At 42.0% G+C, this 24,965-nt stretch overlaps 1 protein-coding gene across 8 annotated transcripts in view; it reads left to right on the top strand.

Annotated features, from left to right (window-relative positions):
- The window catches only part of RALYL (RALY RNA binding protein like), an 829,513-nt gene that overhangs the window by 47,204 nt on the left and 757,344 nt on the right, over positions 1–24,965 (top strand). The window contains exon 1 of one of the 8 annotated variants that reach the window (XM_010812206.2): positions 7,895–9,391. The gene's annotated coding sequence lies outside the window, so the exon portion shown is untranslated. 8 annotated transcript variants of the gene reach the window in all.

Raw genomic sequence — 24,965 nt, 5'->3', positions numbered from 1 at the left:
TTCATGTTGCTGCTGCTAAGTCACTTCAGTTGTGTCCGACTCTGTGTGACCCCATAGACGGCAGCCACCAGGCTCCTCTGTCCATGGGACTCTCCAGGCAAGAACGCTGGAGTGGGGTGCCATTTCCTTCTCCAGATCTTTCCGACCAAGGGATTGAACCCATGTCTGTCTCCTGCATTGGCAAGCAAGTTCTTTACCACTGAGCCACCAAGGAAAGAAATGGTTATTACTATGGACTCAACTCAATGCAAGTTATTTTACTACAAATGGCTACCACTATTGGCAGGTATTTTATGCCTAACACTCTACCAAGTCCTTTTTTTACATTGGAAGTGAAAGTGAAATCTGGTCAGTCATGTCCGACTCTACAACCCCATGGACTGCCCATGGAATTCTCCAGGCCAGAATCCCGGTAGTCATTCCCTTCTCCACGGGATCTTCTCAACCCAGGGATCGAATCCAGGTCTCCTGCATTGCAGGCAGATTCTTTATCAGCAGAGCCACCGGGGAAGCCCTGTAATTCTAATAATGCTTACAAGTTTCTTTTTCATCATTCGCATTTCACAGATGAGGAAATGGGATCTTATGAAGAAAAGGAAATTACTCAAACAACCGTTAAATAGCAGAGGTGATACTTAAGTCCAAGCCTTTCTGATTCCAAAGCATTGCTTTTAACTTCCATGTTAAACTACATTTGTTCCGTCTACATCTATTTAGTGGGCCTCCATATAGTAGCAGCAGGTCGCCCTGGTGGCTCAGTCAGTAAAGACTCTGCCTGCATTGCAGACCTGGGTTTCCATCCCTGGGTCGGGAGGATTTCCTGGAGAAGGAAATGGCAAACCATTCCAGTATTCTTGCCTGGGAAATACCACGGACAGCGGAGCCTGGTGGGCTATGGTCGTGGGATTGCAGGAGTGGACACGACTGAGTGTCGGACTAAACCACTGCCACCATCATACAGAGGGTCCTTTCAGATCCGAGTGATGCCAGGATACATGCTGGGGTTGACATACACATACTACTCTGTATAGAATGGATAGCTATGAGAACTTACTATTCCACAGGGAACCCTACTCAGTGCTCTGTGGTGACCTAAATGGGAAGGAAATCCAGAAAAGAGGGGATATATGTAGCCATCTAGCTGATTCACTTTGCTCTACAGCAGAAACTACCACAGCATTGTGTAGAAACTGTACTCCAATAAAATTGGGAGAAAAAAAAGAATAGCTTTGGCCCTTTCAGGCTTCTCTGGGAAGAGAAGATGTTTAAACAAATAATTGCAATGGAATCTTCCAAATGCTATAGGAGAAAAGCATAAAGACATTGAACATAGCAAGAACACCAAATAGAGCATATTCTTCCTTCCTTGTATTTTAAAGGAAAGACTTTGTGTAAGAAATGATACTTGTGCTAAGACAGATGGGAAGTGTTGGATGGATGAAGGAGGGGAAGGGTCACCCAAATTTGGGAATAAATAAGGGACCATGACATGGTGTGTAGAAATGTATGATTTTCAGATTGACTGAAGCAAGATGTAAGACTAGAGGAAAAGGCGCGTACATATCATAATTAACTTATGTCAATTAGAAAAGTGAAAGTCACTCAATCGTGTCTGACTCTTTGCAACCCCATGGACTATACGGTCCCTGGAATTCTCCATACCAGAATACTGGAGTGGGTAGCCTTTCTCTTCTCCAGGGGATCTTCCCAACCCAGGGATCGAACCCAGGTCTCCTGCATTGCAGGTAGATTCTTTACCAGCTAAGCCACAAAGGGAGCTCAAGAATTCTGGAGTGGGTAGCCTATCCTTTCACTGAGCTATCAGCGAAGCCCAATTAGGAAGTCCAAATAGAAGGAGGTTATAATATATCCCACAGTTCTTGTGATGCTATTGATGATTTTATAGGATAGAAGAAATAGTCACATTTTTCTGTGATCACTCTGGACATCCTGTGCAGTGCCACGGAAGAAGTTTACACCAGAGGGAAGGATTACCAACCTCTTGGCTTCCCTGGAGTTCACTAAGACTCACGTCCATCGAGTCAGTGATGCCATCCAGCCATCTCATCCTCTGTCATCCCCTTCTCCTCCTGCCCCCAATCCCTCCCAGCATCAGAGTCTTTTCCAATAAGTCAACTCTTCGGATGAGGTGGCCAAAATACTGGAGTTTCAGCTTTAGCATCATTCCTTCCAAAGAAATCCCAGGGCTGATCTCCTTCAGAATGGACTGGTTGTATCTCCTTGCAGTCCAAGGGACTCTCAAGAGTCTTCTCCAACACCACAGTTCAAAAGCATCAATTCTTCAGTGCTCAGCCTTCTTCACAGTCCAACTCTCACATCCATACATGACCACAGGAAAAACCATAGCCTTGACTAGACGAAACTTCGTTGGCAAAGTAATGTCTCTGCTTTTGAATATGGTATCTAGGTTGGTCATAACTTTCCTTCCAAGGAGTAAGCGTCTTTTGATTTCAGGGCTGCAGTCACCATCTGCAGTGATTTTGGAGCCCAGAAAAACAAAGATTGGCACTGTTTCCACTGTTTCCCCATCTATTTCCCATGAAGTGATGGGGCCGGATGCCATGATCTTCGTTTTCTGAATGTTGAGCTTTAAGCCAACTTTTTCACTCTCCACTTTCACTTTCATCAAGAGGCTTTTGAGTTTCTCTTCACTTTATGCCATAAGGGTGGTGTCATCTACATATCTGAGGTTATTGATATTTCTCCCGGCAATCTTGATTTCAGCTTGTGTTTCTTCCAGTCCAGCATTTCTCATGATGTGCTCTGCATAGAAGTTGAATAACCAGGGTGACAATATACAGCCTTGATGGACTCCTTTTCCTATTTGGAACCAGTCTGTTGTTCCATGTCCAGTTCTAACTGTTGCTTCCTGACCTGCATATAGGTTTCTCAAGAGGCAGGTCACGTGGTCTGGTATTCCCATCTCTTTCAGAATTTTCCACAGTTTATTGTGATCCACACAGTCAAAGGCTTTGGCATAGTCAATAAAGCAGAAATAGATGTTTTTCTGGAACTCTCTTGCTTTTTCCATGATCCAGCGGATGTTGGCAATTTGATATCTGGTTCCTCTGCCTTTTCTAAAACCAGCTTGAACATCAGGAAGTTCACGGTATTTAGTGTATGATTAAGGCTGACATTTCAGACAATCATAAAAAGGCAGCTACTACAAAAGAGGCTTTGATAGAAGGTAGTTATTTAGGGAAAAAAAGTCTGGTGAGTGCTTCACTCCTTATTTCACTATGAATTCCAAATGCATGAGATATTTAACTGTAAAGTGTCTTTCTTTTCGTCATGTCTGACTCTTTGTGACTGCATGGCTCCTCTGTCCGTGGAATTCTCCCGGCCAGAATACGGGAGCAGGTAGCCATTCCCTTCTCCAGGGTATCTTCCCGACCCAGGGATTGAACCCTGGTCTCCTGCATTGCAGGCAGATTCTTTACCATTTAATTGTACATTGTACATTTAATTGTACATTGAAACAATAGAAGTATTAACTCAAAATTTAGGTGGCTTGGAATGTAAAGGGTTTCTTTTTAGTAAGTGATACAAAGGACAAAGATTCAAAGAGAAGAGATACCTTTAGCTGTATAAAATATAAAGTTTTTCTACTGTAAAAATAATATGTACAAGTTGAAAAAAAAAGTAAAAGTTGTTTTCAACATGTGAGATAGGAGTGGTTAATTGGCCAATAAATATGCAAACATATTCATATTTTATACTAATCTAATAAATGCCAAAAGGCAGTGAGAGGTCATTTTAGGCTATCCATTGAAAATTATTTTTTCAGCTAACAATATTCAGTGTTTTTCTGAGTGAAAATGGACATTTGAATATACTGTTGGTGGGTGTGTAAAATGATGTACTTTTGGATTTCATTTTGATAATATGTATGAAAATGTTTAAAACTGTATATATTTAGTCATATAATATGTATATAGATAGGTAGACACCTCAAGTAATGTACCCAGAGAGATAATCATACAAGTTAATAAAAGTGGTGTTCAACAAAGGTATTTTAACAGTTATCAGTTTATGGGTAAAGTCAAAACATTTGAAACAACTTTAATTCCTATCAAGAAGGAATTAGTTAAAAGCTATGTAATTTAAAAATATAGCCATTTGAAAGTGGCAAAGCAGATTGATATTTGTGGACATGGAAGATCCCTTGATTTAGATATATTAGGCAATTAGGTTTTGGATAATTTCTTTTGTTCCCGTATTCGGATTTTTGTTTACGACACATTTAATAGAGGAAAAATGCAGGCTTCCATCTTATAGGGAGAACTCTGGTTTGAGGGAGATGTGTTTATTCCTGTGGCAGGCCTTCGTCTACAATACTAACATGGGCAGATTCCAAACCTAGCAGCTAAGTGGCTCAAAGCCCCTGACCGCAGCTTTTGTTGTCTGTGGCTTAGGAGCTGAGCAGAGTCAGAATTCGTAGTTTAGTTTTTGCAGTTCTGAGGGAGAGGAGGAGGACGGGCACCGCTCCCGTGCTGCTGATACGCCGCCTCCATTCTCTATCTGTCCGTTTCAGACGCTGACGTTCTCTGTGCGGTTTCCCCTCCTTTGTTGCGGTCACCCTCGCTGCTTACCGAGTCCTATTAATTCTCCCCTCCATGTTCTTTTTATTCCACTTGAACCGACATCCTCATACTTTGGGTTCTTGAGTGCCTGGATGATGCACTAACTTTCCAATTGGTGCTTCCTTCCCTCTTTGTCTTTGTTCTAACGCCACGGCTAAAACACTGCTGGAAATGTCCTGATACAGCTCAGACTCTTTAAGCTACTCTTCATCACCTGCTGGAGAGTGGCTTTTTTGCTTTTCGTGCTTTTGATGTTGACAGTGAAACTTTTAGCTGGGCAGCTATTGTTCCACTGATGCACACTTGACTTTCCCATCTCATTTGTCTAAAATATCCTGCTGCACCTTTGATTACCTCGCTTTTCTTTCCTGTTTTTTGGCAGCTTTTTTGCCTATTTATTTTTTTGTACCTCACTCTAGTACAAACAGAAACACAAAGGAAAGCTAGATGACTTCCCTAATTTTCAGTGCATTAGGGGATTTTGGAAAAATTCCACAGTTAAATTGCTCATATGCTCTCAAGAGCCTGGTCATTTCCAATTAGTCCTTTTTGCTTGGCCGTTTCTTAGTTTTGGCAGGTTCTACCATTTGTCCATTTGTCTTTTGATTCGACTGAAAAAAGGACTCTTGCTTTTAAGAACACTATCGCATATAACTTCTATCATTTTTTTTCTGTTCAGTATGATGAAATGACATGTTTCTGTCTCATATCTCCAACAGAAATCACCTGATTCCTAGGCTTTTATACCTGATGACCAAGATACAGTATGATACGGAGATTAAATGTTTGATCTGTAACGATAAGAGAGAGGGATTGGTTTAATATATTTAACAGATGTAAATATCTCTTTCATAACTGATCAGGATGGATGGCTTTGGGAAAATTCTTTAACCTCCTTAAGCTTTCCTTTTCTATCTCGAAAGAGCTGCCACATTTGAGTGATTTGCCTTCACTGGAATGTCTGTTCCTTTCTGTCCCCTTTTAAAAAATGTGCAGCATATTGTGTTTTTCAGTTTGTAAATTTTCTCTTTGGGCCCTTGCCCATTTACCTCTATTAAAGCATTCATCTCCTTTTATTATTGATTTGTCAGATGTGTTTTTATTTATTTCTTCCAACTTTATTGAGATATAATTGAAATATTGAGACATAATTGAATTTCTCAATATTCTCAGTTGAGTATTGAGATATAATTGAATTTCAATTGAGATGCAATTGAAATTCAATTGAATAAGCTTGTGTTGCTTTGATACACTTGCATATTGCAAAACGACCATAACCATAGCATTGGCTGACACCTGTATTGCATCACAGTTATCATTTTTTTGTGGTGTGAGTGTTTAAGATCTGGGCTTCCCAGATGACTCTAGTGGTAAAGAATCCACCTGCCAGTGCAGGAGACGCAAGAGACATGGGTTCAATCCCCGGGACAGGAAGATTGTCTGGAGGAGGAAATGGAGACCCACTCCAGTACTCTTGCCTGGAAGAATTCCATGGACGGAAGAGCCTCGTCGGCTATGATCCATGGGGTCACAGGGTTGGACACAGCTGAGCACACCCTAGGCTGCTGCTAGCAGCTTTCAAGTATATGATACAGCATTATTAACTGGAACTCCTGCATACATACAAGAACTTACTCATCTTCTAACTGAAAGCCTGTGTCCTTTGACCAAAATATCTCCCCTAATACCCCACCCCTCCACCCTCAGTAGTTCCTGAGTAACTACCGTTCTAGTCTGTTTCTATGAGTTTATTAGCTGACCACTCCATCAGGGTTTTCCAGGTCTTTAAGACCCTTTTCTGTACAGTTCTTCGGTGTATTCTTGCCACCTCTTTTTAATCTCTTCTGCTTCTGTTAGGTCCATTTCTGTCATTAACTGAGCCCATCTTTGCATGAAATGTTCCCTTGGTATCTCTAATTTTCTTGAAGAGATCTCTAGTCTTTCCGATTCTGTTGTTTTCCTCTATTTCTTTACATTGATCACTGAGGAAGGCTTTCTTATTTCTCCTTGCTGTTCTTTGGAACTCTGCATTCAGATCAGTGTGTCTTTCCTTTTCTCCTTTGCCTTTTGCTTCTCTTCTTTTCTCAGCTCTTTGTAAGGCCTCCTCAGACAGCCGTTTTGCCTTTTTGCATTTCTTTTTCTTGGGGATGGTTTTGGTCCCTGTCTCCTGTATAACGTCACAAACCTCCGTCAGTAGTTCATCAGGCACTCTGTGTATCAGATCTGTTCCTCTGGATCTATTTGTCAATTGCACTGTATAGTCGTAAAGAATTTGATTTAGGTCATACCTGAATGGGCTAGTGGTTTTCCCAACTTGCTTCAATTTAAGTCTGATTTTTGCAATAAGGAGTTCGTGATCTGAGCCACAGTCAGCTCCTGGTCTTGTTTTGTTGTTGTTGACCACATAGAGCTTCTTCTCCACCTTTGGCTGCAAAGAATATAATCACTCTGATTTTGATATTGACCATGTGGTGAGGAAGCAACAGTTAGAACTGGACATGGAACAACAGACTGGTTCCAAATAGGAAAAGGAGTACGTCAAGGCTGTGTATTGTCACCCTGCTTATTTGACTTATATGCAGAGTACATCATGAGAAATGCTGGGCTGGATGAAGCACAAGCTGGAATCAAGATTGCGGGGAGAAATCTCAATAACCTCAGATATGCAGATGACACCACCCTTATGGCAGAAAGTGAAGAGGAACTCAAAGGCCTCTTGATGAAAGTGAAAGAGGAGAGTGAAAAAGTTGGCTTAAAGCTCAACATTCAGAAAACGAAGATCACGGCATCCAGTCCCATCACTTCATGGGAAATAGATGGGGAAACAGTGGAAACAGTGTCAGACTTTATTTTTCTGGGCTGCAAAATCACTGCAGATGGTGACTGCAGCCATGAAATTAAAAGACGCTTACTCCTTGGAAGGAAAGTTATGACCAACCTAGATAGCATATTCAAAAGCAGAGACATTACTTTGCCAACAAAGTTTTGTCTAGTCAAGGCTATGGTTTTTCCAGTAGTCATGTGTAGATGTGAGAGTTGGACTGTGAAGAAAGCTGAGCGCCAAAGAATTGATGCTTTTGAACTGTGGTGTTGGAGAAGACTCTTGAGAGTCCCTTAGACTTCAGAGAGATCCAACCAGTCCATTCTGAAGGAGATCAGTCCTGGGTGTTCTTTGGAAGGAATGATGCTAAAGCTGAAACTCCAGTACTTTGGCCACCTCGTGTGAAGAGTTGACTCATTGGAAAAGACTCTGATGCTGGGAGGGATTTGGGGCAGGAGGAGAAGGGGATGACAGAGGATGAGATGGCTGGATGGCATCACTGACTCGATGGACATGAGTTTGAGTGAACTCTGGGAGTTGGTGATGGACAGGGAGACCTGGAATGCTGTGATTCAGGGGGTCGCAAAGAGTTGGACACGACTGAGCGACTGAACTGAACTGATGTTGTGATGTCCATGTGTAGGGTCTTGTCTTGTGTTGTTAGAAAGGGTGTTTGCTATGACCAATGCACTCTCTTGGCAAAACTCTGTTTGCCGTTGCCCTGCTTTATTTTGTACTCCAAGGCTAAACTTGCCTGTTACTCCAGATATCTCTTGATTTCCTACTTTTGCATTCCAGAGAGTATATTTCACTATTGATTATTTACTGAGAGAGTATATTTCACTATTGATTATTTACTGAAGTCCCCTCAAAATCTGGAAGACCTTCTTAGTTACCTAGTTCATGGATACATCTTTGGACTTAATTCGCATAAGAGGTATCATTTTGGCTTTCTGAGTCTCTTTTCATGATCTTTGTTTTACGTACTTTCTCAGAGATGTGCTAAACAAATGTCTCATGACTTCAGTTGGTTTACACATCTACCTCAGATTGACAGTTTGAGTCCTGAACCATAGTCACGGACGACTCTAGTTCTGAATTTTGGACTGTCCTTCTTAGTCTGTGTTTAACTGTGTCACTGTAATTTAAGGACCACTTGAAATTGTGATGATCAGAAGAATATTTTGTAATGTTTGCAAGATATTGATACACTAGGCATGTAAACTATAAGATTGTGAACGCCAAAACGGCCATTCCCTTAGACTGATTCGACTGTGTGTTGTCTCCTTGCCCTGGCAGCCTGGTGACTGCTCTGTAACTTCTCCACCTCCGTAAGGATGCTAACAGCTTGACTACTGAAGCAGAATTCTGGGGATGAACGATAAAAGATATGTGAGAGAAAAGTAATACATTACATAATCTATATAAAATGTGAGCAAATGTTCTTGAAAATCCTTTTTTATAATTTTTCAAGTGTTGATTACTCACCGTGCCATATGTCTGCTTTAGCTTGCATGCGTGGGTGCTTAGCTGCTCAGTAATATCTGACTCTCTGCAACCCCATGGACTGTAATCCATCAGGCTCCTCTGTCCGTGGGATATTGCAGGCAGGAACACTGGAGTGGATTGCCGTTTTCTTCTCCAGGGGTTTCAGCTTGTGTATGTGTGTTCAGTTGCTCACTCGTGTCTGGCTCTTTACCACCCCGTGAACTGTAGCCCGCCAGGCTCCTCTGCCCATGGATTTTCCAGGGAAGAATACTGGAGTGTGCTGCCATTTCCTACTCCAGGGGATCTTCCTGACCCAGGGATCCCACTCGAGTCTCTGTCTCCTGCATTGGCTGGCGGTTTCTTTAACACTCGCTCCACCTGGGAAGCCCCTTGAGGTTATGCAAATGATTAAGAATCATCTTTGTAGTAGAGGGGCTTCTTTTCCTTCCGCCTCCATGGAAAACAAGCAGGCATAACAGTAAGTAGTATTTACTGTTTTCATTTTTAAAAAATGGTTTTATGGAATTTGATAAAGGAGTATTTCTGCACAGGGTGTTAGAGATCTTGCATTGGAGATTGTTGTATGCTTCTAAACTTATGAATGAAAAGGCTAACGTTTTGAAACTAAACATTTGATTTAGAAAAAAAAAAAAACTGCAAAGATGATGTAAAGTACAGGATACTACATTTTAGGTATCAGAAAGTTCTTTATTTAACAAATAAAGGATCCATGAAGTTCCTTGAGGAAAGCTAAACCTTTTAAGGAAAACAGTTTAGTCTTCTGACTTGTTTACCATTCCTTAGTTTCTTGTGGGTTTTCTGTGCCAGAAATAGAGCCTTGAGACTTTGTATGGAGAGCAGGATACTACATTTTAGGTATCAGAAAGTTCTTTATTTAACAAATAAAGGATCCATGAAGTTCCTTGAGGAAAGCTAAACCTTTTAAGGAAAACAGTTTAGTCTTCTGACTTGTTTACCATTCCTTAGTTTCTTGTGGGTTTTCTGTGCCAGAAACAGAGCCTTGAGACTTTGCATGGAGAGCAGGTGCCCTCGATAATGCATCCGCTCACCCTCTCTGCCTGTGGTCAGCGCATACAGTTCGTTCTTTGGGAGCCATCTGGTGGGGGGGTCGTTAAAACCCTTAACCTGCCTTAATTGTTGCTGCTTAACAGTTGCCTTCTCTGGTGGCTCAGTCGGCAAAGAATCTGCCTGCAATGCAGGAGACCATCTGCAACGTAGGAGACCTGATTTGATTTTTTTGAGTTCAGTCCCTGGGTCAGGAAGATCCCCTGGAGAAAGAAATAGCAACCCGCTCCACCATTCTTGCCTGGAAAATCCCACAGACAGAGGAGCCTAGAGGGCTCCTCTGTCTGTGGGGTTTCAAGCCTAGGACCTGACTTAGTGACTAAACCACCAATTATAGCCAGTTGTATCTCCTGGAAAGGCAGTCAGGAAACTGCAGTTCTAAATTTCAGTCTGCCCCTCCAAATTGGTATGAAACTAATTTTTGTTGCTGTAAGTTGAAGACGACCTGAAGTTCTGATAGCTGGAAAGTAAGCTCAGAATGTCCAGCAGGATTTCACTATCAAAGGACTCCAGGAATGAAAGCCCCAGTGTTAACATCTGACCACAAGAACGGTGCTGGGTCCTGACACAGAAGCTGGTAATTCTTAGGGCTTTTTGTAAGGACTGTATTACCGATTCAAATTGGATAAAACTAGACTGACATGAAATACTACATCTTGTGAATTTCTAAGATATAACCAACATGATTCCACTTATTTAAACCTGCTTAGATGGCTGAATTTCTTAGTTTATCCAGATAATTAATTGTAACATACGCATCCAATGTAATCAACCTGAGTAACACATTTTGCAGTGTGTGTATACACAAGTACACGTACATTACATGTAACACATGTAATACGTTATACATGTGTATACACAAGTACATGTACAATGTACACACGGTATATTAGGGAGGACGTGAGCTGTGATGCTTGTTTTAGTCATATATTTATGAATAAGTGTTTGATTTCATATCTATCCAACAAAACAAAGTTGTTCAGGATGAAAAAGGAACAATGAAAACAAATGACTTACAGTTTTCAAAGTTCATGCTAAGGATATACAGGGAATTGAGTGAGAATGAATTTTTCCCCATCAAATGAGCAGTGATCGAGAGTTACTGATTCACAGTCTTTGCTGAGTGACCCTCCCCGTTAGGGAGGTTTCTTCCTGGTTGTTGTTGTTGCTTTTCTTTTTTTTCCATTCAGGGTGAGTATTTGAATAGAGTTAGGGCCTGCTCATAATTGATACTTGTTCTGGAGTATAGTGATTCTGGCCTAATTCAGCTGATCAGCTTTTCACTTCTCTCTCTAACTAAAGTAAAGCACCATGTCTGTGCCAAAAGGGAAAGAGATGTGGGCAGGGCCCACTGGATAACTTTTCCACAAAAGACTGCCTTGCGTACACCAGATACAGATGTTGCAAGGAGTCTGCTTTCTGATCGGTCAGTATGCTTTTGCAAACAATAATTTCATTCAGTAAACACAATGATAACACTTGACCATGTCAAAATACTAAGACATAATAAAGTGAAAAAAAAAAAAAAAGAAGAAGAAAGAAAAAGACAGTGGTTCCAAGCTTGAGATATGAAGACAAGATGACAAAATAATTGGGGATGACATGTGCTTTAATAAAACTTTTATTACACTGAAATAAATCAGTTCAGTTCAGTTGCTTAGTTGTGTCTGACTCTTTGTGACCCCCTGAATTACAGCACGCCAGGCCTCCCTGTCCATCACCAACTCCCTGGGTTCACTCAGACTCAGGTCCGTCGAGTCGGTGATGCCATCCAGCCATCTCATCCTCTGTCGTCCCCTTCTCCTCCTGCCCCCAATCCCTCCCAGCATCAGAGTCTTTTCCAATGAGTCAACTTGTCATATGAGGTGGCCAAAGTATTGGAGTTTCAGCTTTAGCATCAGTCCTTCCAATGAACACCCAGGACTGATCTCCTTTAGAATGGACTGGTTGGATCTCCTTGCAGTCCAAGGGACTCTCAAGATTCTTATCCAACACCGCAGTTCAAAAGCATCAATTCTTCGGTGCTCAGCTTTCTTCATAGTCCAACTCTCACATCCATATATGACCACTGGAAAAACAATAGCATTGACTGGAAAGACCTTTGTTGGCAAAGTAATGTCTCTGCTTTTTAATATACTATCTAGGTTGGTCATAACTTTCCTTCCAAGGAGTAAGCGTCTTTTAATTTCAAGGCTGCAGTCACCATCTGCAGTGATTTTGGAGCCCAAAATAATAAAGTCTGACACTGTTTCCACTGTTTCCCCATCTATTTCTCATGAAGTGATGGGACCAGATGCCATGATCTTAGTTTTCTGAATGTTGAGCTTTAGGCCAACTTTTTCACACTCTCCTCATTCACTTTCATCAAGAGGCTTTTGAGTTTCTCTTCACTTTCTGCCATAAGGGTGATGTCGTCTGCATATCTGAGGTTATTGATATTTCTCCCGGCAATCCTGATTCCAACTTGTGCTTCCTCCAGCCCAGCGTTTCTCATGATGTACTCTGCATATAAGTTAAATAACCAGGGTGACAATACACAGCCTTGACGTACTCCTTTTCCTATTTGGAACCAGTCTGTTGTTCCATGTCCACTTCTAACTGTTGCTTCCTGATGTGCATATAGGTTTCTCAAGAGGCAGGTCAGGTGGTCTGGTATTCCCATCTCTTTCAGAATTTTCCACAGTTTATTGTGATCCACACTGTCAAAGGCTTTGGCATAATCAATAAAGCAGAAATAGATGTTTTTCTGGAACTCTCTTGCTTTTTCCTTGATCCAGCGGATGTTGGCAATTTGATCTCTGGTTCCTTTGCCTTTTCTAAAATCAGCTTGAACATCAGGAAGTTCATGGTTCACATATTGCTGAAGCCTGGCTTGGAGAATTTTGAGCATTATTTTACTAACGTTTGAAATGAGTGCAATTGTCTGATAGTTTGAGCATTCTTTGGCATTGCCTTTCTTTGGGATTGGAATGAAAACTGACCTTTTCCAGTCCTGTGGCCACTGCTGAGTTTTCCAAATTTGCTGGCATATTGAGTGCAGCACTTTCACAGCATCATCCTTCAGGATTTGGAATAGCTCAGCTGGAATTCCATCACCTCCACTAGCTTTGTTCATAGTGATGCTTTCTAAGGCCCACTTGACTTCACATTCCAGGATGTCTGGCTCTAGGTCAGTGATCACACCATCGTGATTATCTGGGTCGTGAAGATCTTTTTGTACAGTTCTTCTGTGTATTCTTGCCACCTCTTCTTAATATCTTCTGTTCTGTTAGGTCCATACCATTTCTGTCCTTTATTGAGCCCATCTTTGCATGAAATGTTCCCTTGGTATCTCTAATTTTCTTGAAGAGATCTCTAGTCTTTCCCATTCTGTTGTTTTCTTCTATTTCTTTGCATTGATTGCTGAGGAAGACTTTCTTATCTCTTCTTGCTATTCTTTGGAACTCTGCATTCAGATGCTTATATCTTTCCTTTTCTCCTTTCCTTTTCACTTCTCTTCTTTTCACAGTTATTTGTAAGGTCTCCCCAGACGGCCATTTTGCTTTTTTGCATTTCTTTTCCATGGGGATGGTCTTGATCCCTGTCTCCTGTACAGTGTCACAAACCTCCATCCATAGTTCATCAGGCACTCTGTCAAATCTAGTCCCTTAAATCTACTTCTCACTTCCACTGTATAATCATAAGGGATTTGATTTTGGTCATACCTGAACGGTCTAGTGGTTTTCCCTACTTTCTTCAATTTAGGTCTAAATTTGGCAGTAAGGAGTTCATGATCTGAGCCACAGTCAGCTCCTCTCCTGGTCTTGTTTTTGTTGACTGTATAGAGCTTCTCCATCTTTGGCTGCAAAGAACATAATCAGTCTGATTTCAATGTTGACCATCTGGTGATGTCCGTGTGTAGAGTCTTCTCTTGTGTTGTTGGAAGAGAGTGTGTGCTATGACCAGTGTGTTCTCTTGGCAAAAACTCTATTAGCCTTTGCCCTGCTTCATTCCATATTCCAAGGCCACATTTGCGTGTTACTCCACATGTTTCTTGGAAATAGTATGATATAATGTAATCTATTTAATTATCTCCTAATTAGTGAATAAATCTGTGTGGTTCTTAAATGATAAACCATCTAGATTACTTCAGGTTAAGGATGGCTTTTTAAATTTGGTCTCTCCAAACATCCTACCCACCTCCCCGCCCACCAAAAAAAATATTGAAATCAACAAGGAGAGCAAATAAGATTGCTTTTAACTTATTCCTACAGTAACTAGGAGACAAAGAATTTCAGGCTTCAATATAGTTCTAAATGGGAAGTAAGTTATATGGAATCTTTACAGCCAGTTCCAAAGCCCATGCTGGAAGGAAGAATCAGGTGGAGACTGAGCCGTGAACAGATGAGTTGTGAGGATTTCTCTGGTGGCAAATACAGATAAGGTCTTGTCTGGGAACAGGTCAGGCACCTGGAGGATCATAGCACAGGCTAGCAGAGAATATGAGAAATATAGCGGAGGCTTGCCTAAGGGGGAAACGAAAGGAGGAGGAACCCTTCGGGGCTGTGAGGTGAAGGAGAAGAAAGAAGCAGATGGTAGAAATTAAGGGTATTAGAGAGGGAGAAGGAATATCATGAACTCATACAATGCACCATCCTCTTTCTGCCTAATAGTTAATTTAAAAAACACACTTTTAAAATAATTGAAAACACATTATAATAAAATGTATTATACTTAATATAAGAAAATACACTTATTACCCCCCAAAAGAAGGCACTCTTGAACAATAACACCAAAAAAATTCAAATCTTTCACTCCTGGATAGAACCATTTTCTTGCTGATGCACAAAATCCCAAGATAATTTAAAATGAACAGAAAACATCAGACAGTATCCAACTACATTACTATAAAAAGAAAACAAAAGGTAAGACTGAATATTTTTATCAGATGGTTACACTTCCCAGAGACCATCCGCAGAGCGGAAGAAAATGTAACATGCCATGCATATCATTAAGTCAGTATTTGCATATGTGAAAGAGCATTGCAAATTGGAAATTCGAAAACGCAGAATATGAATGGACAGAAACCTGAAGGAGATGAAGCAAGAGTTGGTAAAATCAGGAAATATAAGAAAAAGAAACATGAAAGTATTTGGAAAATAGGTGTTAAAATATGAACTGGTACAAAGATATTAATTTTTAACATCGTTTTACTTATTTGATTTTGTTTTTGGCTGTGCTGGGATGTTGTTGGTGTGTGGGCTTTTCTCTGTTTGCAGAGAGAAGGCCTACTCTTCTCTGAGGGCATGGGCTTCTCCTTGTGGGAGCTGGTCCTGCTGCAGAGGCTAGGCTCCTGGGCTCAGCAGTTGCAGTTTCCAGGCTCCAGAGCACAGACTCAGTAACCATGGTGCATGGGCTTAGCTGCTCTGCAGCCTGTGGGATCTTCCTGGCTCAGGGATCGAACCTGTGTCTCCAGCATCAGCAGGAAGATTCTGTACCACTGAGTCACCAGGGAAGCCCACGAAGACATTAATTTCATCACAAAGTTAATTGATCCGTTAATCTAAAATTGCTTGTGCAGCAGTTAGCAAGATGAACGTATTTTGAAGTATGATCCACCCTTTCTCCTTCATGAAGCTGCTGTTGCTGCTGCTGCTAAGTCACTTCAGTTGTGTCCGACTCTGTGCAACCCTGTAGACGGCAGCCCACCAGGCTCCCCCGTCCCTGGGATTCTCCAGGCAAGACCACTGGAGTGGGTTGCCATTTCCTTCTCCAATGCGTGAAAGTGAAAAGTGAAAGTGAAGTCGCTCAGTCGTGTCCAACCCTCAGCGACCGCATGTACTGCAGCCCACCAGGCTCCTCCGTCCATGGGATTCTCCAGGCAAGAGTACTGGAGTGGGGTGCTATTGCCTAAATACTATCAAAAGAGAAGGTGCGTGTTTTTTTCAGACAGTTTGACATTCATTAGTGAAAGAAAACTTGGGGAATATTTATATAATCTCTCTGTGGCGATTCCCAGAGGTTAATCCTGTGCATCCCACCAGAGACACTGTGCTGTCGCCTTGCCTCACATTTACAGATATGTGTTTTGTATACATAGATACGTATATCTGCACCGATTTATCTATATTTCTTCAGTGATTGCCAGTTTCTTGAAGGCAGACTTCGTCCTTCCGTGTTTGTGTTTCCATCCCCAGAACCGTCGCGATGCTTCGTGCATCCTTTGCTCACAGGTAGTGCTTGTTCCCTGAATGAGAGCACCCATCAGCCCGCTGCTTCTTGCCTTATATCCTCCTGTGTTTAGTAGAGGATAACTTTTCTTTTTATGACATCATGAAATCCGTATGAATGCAAGGAATGGGACCAGAGAGGGGTGTTGACTGATCTCAGCAGGGAGGCCGTGCGGAGGACGGGCAGTGGTGAAGCCTGCGGTGACAGGTGTGAGGAGGAGACGGAACCCGGAGCTTCCCCTTCTGGGCCCAGCGGGGCCAGCACGTTCCCAGGGGACGTGAGGTGACGGCAACCTGGAAGCAGAAGGCGCAGCCGTAGCTGCGGCTTCGCAGTCTGTTAATTCTGGCTCTCTAGTCGAAAATACAGTGAATCCCGCATGGTCTAATTTTATGACCATCTGTATCATAGGATGCATTTCCTAGGATGCATGCAGGATTGGAGGCCACGCGTGAACCACGGGCCTTACCCTGGCTGTTCCGAGGTAAAGGCATCTTGAGGCAGACCCCAGGCTGCCCGGCCACAGGTAGTAGTAGCAACTTCCTCTCTTACAGCTACTGGGGATCAGCGTTCTGGGCGTTTACCTGCATACATTAAAAACAGCATGGAGCTACTCAGTCACATTGTTGGGGTTTGTCCCCTGATTTTTAGCTTTACGTTTCCAAAATTAATGGGAAATGCCTTTTTACAAATTAAGGTGGAGGACTTCCCTGGTGGCCCGGTGGTTAAGAATGCAGGCTTGCAGTGCAGGGGACGTAGGCACAATCCCTGGTCAGGGAACAAAGAGCCCACATGCCAAGGGGCAATTCAGCCTGCCGGCAGCAACTGCTGAGTCTGTCTGCTCTGGAGTCCACACGCCATGACTAGGGAGGCCATGCTGCACAAGGAAAGACCCCCCATGCCCCACTAGCTGTTGAAAACCCGACACAGTCAAATGCATACATAAATAAAAATTTAAAAAAATTAAAATGGGTCTTCCCTGGTGGACCAGTGGTTAGGACTTGACCTTCCAATGCAGGGGGTGTAGGTTTGATCCCTGGCCAGAGGGCTAAGAGCCTGCGTGCCTCCTGCACAAAACACCGGAACATAAAACAGAAGCACTATTGTAACAAATAAAGACTTTAAAAATGGTCCACATCAGTAAACAAATAAATAAAAATTAAGATGTTTTTATGATCGGGAACAGAACAGATTCTCACCAACCAAACATTTATACAGCTGATTATTCATTCATGACCACCTCAAGTAGAACATATTCTGGTACTCTGATAACTGTAATTGATTCCCTTCATGCACTGAACCATGGGGGCATTTTCTAGTTCCATCAGCACAGTAAATACTTCATAATCAAATCAGAATATGCTTATCTGCAGAAATAAGAGTATGCTTCGCGAGTGGTTCAGATGGTAAAGAACCAGCCTAAAATGCAGGAGACCTGGATCCAGTCCCTGGGTCAAGAAGATCCCCTGGAGAAGGAAATAGCAACCCACTCCAGTCTTCTTGTCTGGGGAATCCCATGGACAGAGGAGCCTGGCGGGCTACAGTCCATGGGATTGCAAAGAGTCAGACACGACTTGAGTGACTAACACTGTCTGCAAAAAAGACTAACCCTATCTGCAGAAAACTTTACTCAGATATATATATATATATACATTTAAAAATACCTACATTGTGTTTATAATGTGCCTGGAAGTGCTTAAAGCCTTGGCATGTGTCAGCTTATTGAGTCCTCATGGTAGTATATGCCCATTTTACAGATGAAGTGAGTGAGGTACAGTGAGGTTAATAATTTACTCAAGATCCCTCAGATGATGGCTGCCAAGATTCACACTAAGGCAGTCTGACTGTGGCACACGTGCCAAAAAACTGCATCATGCTTAGTACATTTTCTTCAAAATGGATTTTACACTGAAAAAGCAGTAGCTGAAAACCAGAAAAGTATTATTATTTTTTTATTTATTATTTTTTTGAAAAGTATTATTTTAGTTCATTGTTGAAGAATCATTAGTCAGCATGACTGTTTTCTAAAATGATTTACCAGTGTTTGTTAATATGATTGTAAGCAGACTGTTTAAAAATTACATGTTTTCTAAACCAGAATTGAGACAAAAAAGTCCCTAACCTGTGAATTTAGCTGATTTATAAAAGTATAAAATAAAGTAAAAATTATACTCTTGATTAGTTATGTTTATTTAGAAATTAAATCATGTGAAAGTTTGGAGTTTTCCGTAAAATTACTCTATCTAGGATTCTCCTCAGCTCTGATTTGATGTGTTAGAAACTGTGTTCCCAAATTCTAATTAGTGTTGATGAAGGTATTGCTGATTGTGACCTCCTGACTTCCTGAGATCTATAATATCGAAAATCCTGGCCTCTTTCCTATAATCGATTACAATCAACAGGCATTTATTGAGCGGCTACTAAGTGCAACACTGTTTCAAAGTGTCTTTAGTAATATGCATTCTTGTAGGGACGTTTCGTTCTTCAAGCTAATGCAAGAAATGCCACAAATGCCAGTGTGACTCACTGCCACATGAGCAGAACAGACAGCCAGGGCTGTAGTCTCTGAGAGGAGAGAACTGTCTGAACTCTGCTTCACAACGTGGCTAACTGTGTTCTCATGGCAAGACCGGTGTGCGTTAGCCATTTATGGGAACGTTGACTCTGAAACATTTAAACTCTTTCCAGCTAAGCTACAGACTTTCCGTCTTAACAGCAAACAGCAGAAGGGGTGAACTACAGAGGCTCAAACTGGAGAACCAGCTATATTCTAGGAGCAGTGTGTTATGTTTTACAAATATGTATTTTTAATTAAAGCAATAGAGGCGCAGAGCTTAAAAATAAAACAGTAGTAGCAGGCTTCTAAAGAAGACAGCAGATATAGACCCTACCCTCCACCCCTCTTCATTAAAAGAAAAGCAGTTTCAATCGTTCTGTTAAGTATTTCTTTTACTATTTACCTGCATACATTAAAATAATACAGGATGCTGCACGTGCACACAGAAAGTGTATACAAGGACGTGATCTATTGGTTTTTCTCTAACAGTGGTCAAACACACTTTCTGTTAAACAGACATGCGCGTGCGCACACCATCGCGCGTCTGTGCACGAGCACACACACGAATGCCGCCCCCTGATTGCTTCCTGGCAGCTTTCAGTAAGTTCAGCTGCTGCGAGTGTGCTTGCTCTTATTTCCTGGCCGTTTCTTCTTTGCTTTCATGGTCTCTGTTTCCTCTTGGTTTTATTTTTCTGCGTGTTTTCGTGGGTCTCTCTCTTTCTGTGTTGGGTGCTTCCTCTAATGTCTCATGACCCCTGCTTATGCTGATATTTAAGAATAGGCCCTGAGGCTCTGTGTGCTTGGGGTGGGCTTGGACCGTTTAGAGGGCGTGACGTGGGGGGCGGGACAGCTGAGTTGCCTAGAGGGTGACCCATGGTCTGGACTGAACTGTCTGTTGAGATCGTCCCAGTATCAGTCTCCATAGCGTGTTTCTTTGAAGTTCCTCAGATTTTCCAGAGTGGAATGCTCAAGTTTTCCTCAGATTTTCCAGAGTGGAATGCTCAAGTTTTCCATCTGGGAGGTATGTGCCTCTCTACTCAAGTTCTGGAAGCTCAGAGAGAGAAAAAGAAAAGAGCTAAGTGTCCCGTAGTTAAATATATAGACTCAGTTGCAGTCCCCCTGCCTCCTCATTTTGCTTCATGAGTTAATTTGATGTACTCTTCCCTTTACTATGGCGAACGTGCTGCCCTCCAGGGTCTTTCATTGTTTGTCTCTTAGGAGACACCACCTTTCTGGATTGTCAGTCCTGGTGTAGCACCATGAGGGTGTCCCCCTCTGGCCGCTGGGTCGGAGGCCTGCCTTCTGAGTCTGTGGATCTGGGGGGACATGCGTCTGCGCCCCTCTCTTGGCTGATTCTCCTTAAAGTCAGACTGCCTCGGTGCTGCAAGTTCCCTTGGCAATCTTTTATTTTTTTTAATTTTTTTTTATTTTTGACTGGAGGAAAATTGCTTTACAATGTTGCATTGGATTTCTGCCATACAGCAACGAGAATCAGCCATAATGGTACATGTCTCCTGTCTCTCCCTTCCCTCCCTCCATCCCAGCCCTCCAGGTCATCACGGGACACTGGGCTGGGCTTCCTGTGTCTTATGGTAACGTCTCACCAGCTGTCTGTTTTACACGTGACAGTGCCTTATATCACTGCAGAGGGTGACTACAGCCATGAAATTAAAAGATGCTTACTCCTTAGAAAGAAAGTTAAGACCAACCTAGACAGCATGTTAAAAAGCAGAGACATTATTTTGCCAACAAAGGTCCATCTAGTCAAGGCTATGGTTTTTCCAGTGGTCATGTATGGAAGTGAGAGTTGGACTATAAAGAAAGTTGAGCGTTGAAGAATTGATGCTTTTGAACTATGGTGTTGAAGAAGACTCTTGAGAGTCCCTTGGACTGCAAGGAGATCCAACCAGTCCATTCTGAAGGAGATCAGTCTTTGGTGTTCTTTGGAAGGACTGATGCTGAAGCTGAAACTCCAATACTCATGCGAAGAGTTGACTCATTGGAAAAGACCCTGATGCTGGGAGGGATTGGGGGCAGGAGGAGAAGGGGACGACAGAGGCTGGATGGCATCACCGACTCGATGGACATGAGTTTGGGTGAAATCTGGGAGTTGGTGATGGACAGGGAGGCCTGGCATGCTGCAGTTCATGGGGTTGCAAATAGTTGGACACAACTGAGTGACTGAACTGAACGGAACTGAATCATTAGTGATGTTGAACATCTTTTAATGTGTTTACTAACCATTTATATATCTTCTTTGGAGAAATGTCTGTTTGGATCTTCTGCCCATTTTTGGATTGAGCTGTTTGTTTTTCTGGTATTGAGCCACGTGTATATTTTGGAGATTAATCCTTTGTCAGTTATTTTGTTTGCAGTTATATTCTCCCCTTCTGAATGAGGGTTGTCTTTTAATCTTGCTTGTTTCCTTTGCTGTACAAAAGCTTTTAAGTTTACTTGGGTCCCATTTGTTTATTTTTGTTTGTATTTCCGTTACTCTGGGCAATAGTTCAAAGAGGATCTTGACGTGATGCATGTCAAAGCGTGCACTGCAGTGTTTTCCTGTAAGAGCTTTATCGTTTCTGACCTTGCATTTCTGTCTTTATTCCATTTGGAGTTTGCTTTTTGTGCATGATGCTAGGAAGTGTTCTAGTTTCATGCTTTTACATGTAGCCGCCCAGTTTCCCCAGCACCACTTATTGAAGAGGCTGTCTTTTCTCCCTTGTGTATTGCCTCCTGTGTCACAGATAAGGTGTCCATAGGTGTGTGGGTTTATCTCTGGGCTTTCTATCTTGTTTCATTGGCCTATATTGCTGTTTTTGTGCCAGTACCATACTGTCCTGATGACTGTAGCTTTGTAGAATAGTCAAAACATCTATTTCTACTTTATTGACTATGCCAAAGCCTTTGACTGTGTGGATCACAATAAACTGGAAAATTCTGAAAGAGATGGGAATATCAGACCACCTGACCTGCCTCTTGAGAAACCTATATGCAGGTCAGGAAGCAACAGTTAGAACTGGACATGGAACAACAGACTGGTTCCAAATAGGAAAAGGAGTACGTAAGGCTGTATATTGTCACCCTGCTTATTTAACTTCTATGCAGAGTACATCATGAGAAACGCTGGACTGGAAGAAACACAAGCTGGAATCAAGATTGATGGGAGAAATATCAATAACCTCAGATATGCAGATGACACAACCCTTAGGGCAGAAAGTGAAGAGGAACTCAAAAGCCTCTTGATGAAAGTGAAAGAGGAGAGTGAAAAAGTTGGCTTAAAGCTCAACATTCAGAAAACGAAGATCATGGCATCTGGTCCCATCACTTCATGGGAAATAGATGGGGAAACAGTGGAAACAGTGCCAGACTTTATTTTTCTGGGCTCCAAAATCACTGCAGATGGTGACTGCAGCCCTGAAATTAAAAGACGCTTACTCCTTGGAAGGAAAGTTATGACCAACCTAGATACCATATTCAAAAGCAGAGACATTACTTTGCCAACAAAGGTCCGTCTAGTCAAGGCTATGGTTTTTCCTGTGGTCATGTATGGATGTGAGAGTTGGACTGTGAAGAAGGCTGAGAGCCGAAGAATTGATGCTTTTGAACTGTGGTGCTGGAGAAGACTCTTGAGAGTCCCTTGGATTGCAAGGAGATCCAACCAGTCCATTCTGAAGGAGATCAGCCCTGGGATTTCTTTGGAAGGACTGATGCTGAAGCTGAAACTCCAGTACTTTGGCCACCTCATGCGAAGAGTTGACTCATTGGAAAAGACTCTGATGCTGGGAGGGATTGGGGGCAAGAGGAGAAGGGGATGACAGAGGATGAGATGGCTGGATGGCATCACTGACTCGATGGATGTGAGTCTGAGTGAACTCCGGGAGTTGGTGATGGATAGGGAGGCCTGGCGTGCTGCGATTTATGGGGTGGCAAAGAGTCGGACACGACTGAGTGACTGATCTGATCTGATCTGATCTGATGTCAGAAAGGTTGATTCCTCCATGTCTGTTTTTCTTTCTCAAGATTTCTTTGGCTGTTTGGGGTCTTTTGTGTTTGGAAAAGAAGTAAAACTCTCACTGTTTGCAGATGATATGATAGTATACATAGAAAACCCTAAAGATGCCGCCAGAAAATTACTATCATGAATATAGTAGAACCCAAGATATAAAATTAATACACAGAAATCTCTTGCATTCCTATACATTAACAATGAAAATCAGAAAGAGAAATTACTGAAGCAATCTCATTCATAATTGCAACAACAACAAAAATACCTAGGAATAAACCTACCTAAAGAGACAAAAAACTGTATGCAGAAAACTATTAAGACCCTGATGAAAGAAATCAAAGATGACACAAACAAATGGAGAGATATACCGTATTCTTAGGTTGGAAGAATCAATATTGTGAAAATGACTATGCTACTCAAGTCATGTCTGACTCTTTGCAATCCCATGGATTGTAGGCTGCGTGGGTCCTATGTCCATGGAAGTCTCCAGGCAAGAATACTGGAGTGGGTTGCCATTCCCTTCTCCAATGCTATCCAAAGCAATCTATAGATTCAATGCAATCCCTGTCGAACTACCAATGGCGTTTTTCACAGAACTAGAACACAAAATTTCAAATCAGTTGTCATTCTTCTAAGAACTCTCTATCAATTTACATGGGTGTTCCCCTCTTTCTTGTTCTTTGTCCATGTAGTTTTATAAAATTTTGTTGTCTGTTGCCATGGTAATGATCTGGGGGGAAGGACAGGAGATGATCGTATCTGTTCAATCTGCCACAATGAAATAGAAGCAATTGTATTATTATTGCTGTTTTTTTTTTTTTTTTTTTAAATAATAAACTTCCTAGGAAGCCTGTGAAGTTATCTTATTTAGCAAATAAAGGCATCAACATTCAACTAAGGTTAAATGAAGCTAGACGGAAAAGCTTATACTTTTCCCACTGGATCTCAAGAAGAGTAAAGGAACATGAAAAGAGAGGATTCCAAACTTTTCGACATTAAGGACAACTGTTTAACATTCTCTTCATATTTTGCACTTAACATAATTTTATCAACCAAGCTAACTGTATATATGAGGTTATACACCATTGCATTATTTTTCCATTTTATGTTTATCCAAGTACATAGACAGATTTTCCGAACAGCGTTGAGTAGCTGGAATTGTCCCACAGGGCAGAGGTATCTTTCTTCCAGATGTCAGTATCATCTTTTACTTTCCTTTAAGTCATCCTGAAGGCCATCAGGCTTCCTCTAACAGATTGTTTTCCCCAGAACGTTCCCAACTTCTGCCCACCACATAGGCTCAAGTGTGCTGAAATATTTATAGGTTTTTGTCAGGGCAGCACCTCACTCCCACGTCTTAGTTGTTTTTGTGGCTAACTCAATTCCCTGACAACCTATTGGCTTAAAACACTTATGATCATTCATGATGGCACACATCATTAACACAGACAGCCCAGAAGCTCTGGCTAGTCTCTGCATTGTGTTATCTGGGGGTGGGCTGGGGCAATCAGAGGTTGGGGGCAGGAATCATCAATAGTCTCCTACACTAATACCTGAACATGGATGCTCAGTGTTACTTGAAATTCTTGGTAGTTTGTGGAGAACTGTGAAAGTCCTGAGGCTGTTCTCAGTGTGTTCTCAGCATCTCAGATGCCAGCAGAGGATACAAGACTCCCACAGTTAGAGGCAAAAGACCAACTCAGAGCACAGCAGCCAGCATGGTTCTCACGTTCCCATTGTTACACTGTCCTCAACCCCCATGGAGGGCAGGGTGGGGGGGAAGGTGATTTAGGTGGATGCTGGACACATAGAGAATATACATCACAGCTGTGGAAGCTTCCGAAACCTCAGACTTTTCAAGGGGTTGCAATGAAACTAGCTTCAGCTTTGTACTGGAAGGCAGCACTATCTTTATTAATATAGTTGTCAGCGGCGAATCTACCTTTGCTTCAGAGGGAGACACTATGTCTGCTTCACAGTGTTATTTGCTGACACACATTCTTGGAAAGGGAATCTGGAGCAAAGGATGGTCAGTGTGTCTGGGCTTCTAAGATGTGCAGAAACACACAAGACCTGCTGAGAGGCTTGTCTCAATGTAAGGAAGAAGCAGATGGATACTGAAAACAATCAGCAACTCCTGACACAGTGTTTGTTAGAAATAACTGAATTATAAAAAAATAATTTTATGTAAGTGTA

Source organism: Bos taurus, chromosome 14 (assembly GCF_002263795.3).
Source record: "Bos taurus isolate L1 Dominette 01449 registration number 42190680 breed Hereford chromosome 14, ARS-UCD2.0, whole genome shotgun sequence".
Taxonomy (NCBI): Eukaryota; Metazoa; Chordata; class Mammalia; order Artiodactyla; family Bovidae; genus Bos; species Bos taurus.
This window is presented reverse-complemented; position numbering and strand designations above follow the sequence as displayed.